This window comes from Physeter macrocephalus, chromosome 2 (genome assembly GCF_002837175.3).
Source record: "Physeter macrocephalus isolate SW-GA chromosome 2, ASM283717v5, whole genome shotgun sequence".
NCBI classification, from domain to species: Eukaryota; Metazoa; Chordata; class Mammalia; order Artiodactyla; family Physeteridae; genus Physeter; species Physeter macrocephalus.
Genome location: NC_041215.1, coordinates 28,336,087 through 28,336,583, shown reverse-complemented (window position 1 = coordinate 28,336,583; position 497 = coordinate 28,336,087).

Genomic DNA, 497 nt, shown 5'->3' with positions numbered 1-497 from the left:
GTGAGGTATCACCTCACACCAGTCAGAATGGCCATCATCAAAAAAATCTATAAACAATAAATGCTGGAGAGGGTGTGGAGAAAAGGGAACCCTCTTGCACTGTTGGTGGGAATGTAAATTGATACAGCCACTATGGAGACCAGTATGGAGGTTCCTTAAAAAACTAAAAATAGGACTGCCATATGACACAGCAATCCCACTATTTGGCATATACCCTGAGAAAACCATAATTCAAAAAGAGTCATGTACCACAATGTTCATTGCAGCTCTATTTACAATAACTAGGATATGGAAGCAACCTAAGCGTCCATCAGTAGATGAATGGATAAAGAAGATGTGGCACATGTATACAATTGAATATTATCAGCCATAGAAAGAAACGAAATTGAGTTATTTTTAGTGAGGTGGATGGACCTAGAGACTGTCATACAGAGTGAAGTAAGTCAGAAAGAGAAAAACAAATACTGTATGCTAACACGTATATATGGAATCTAAAA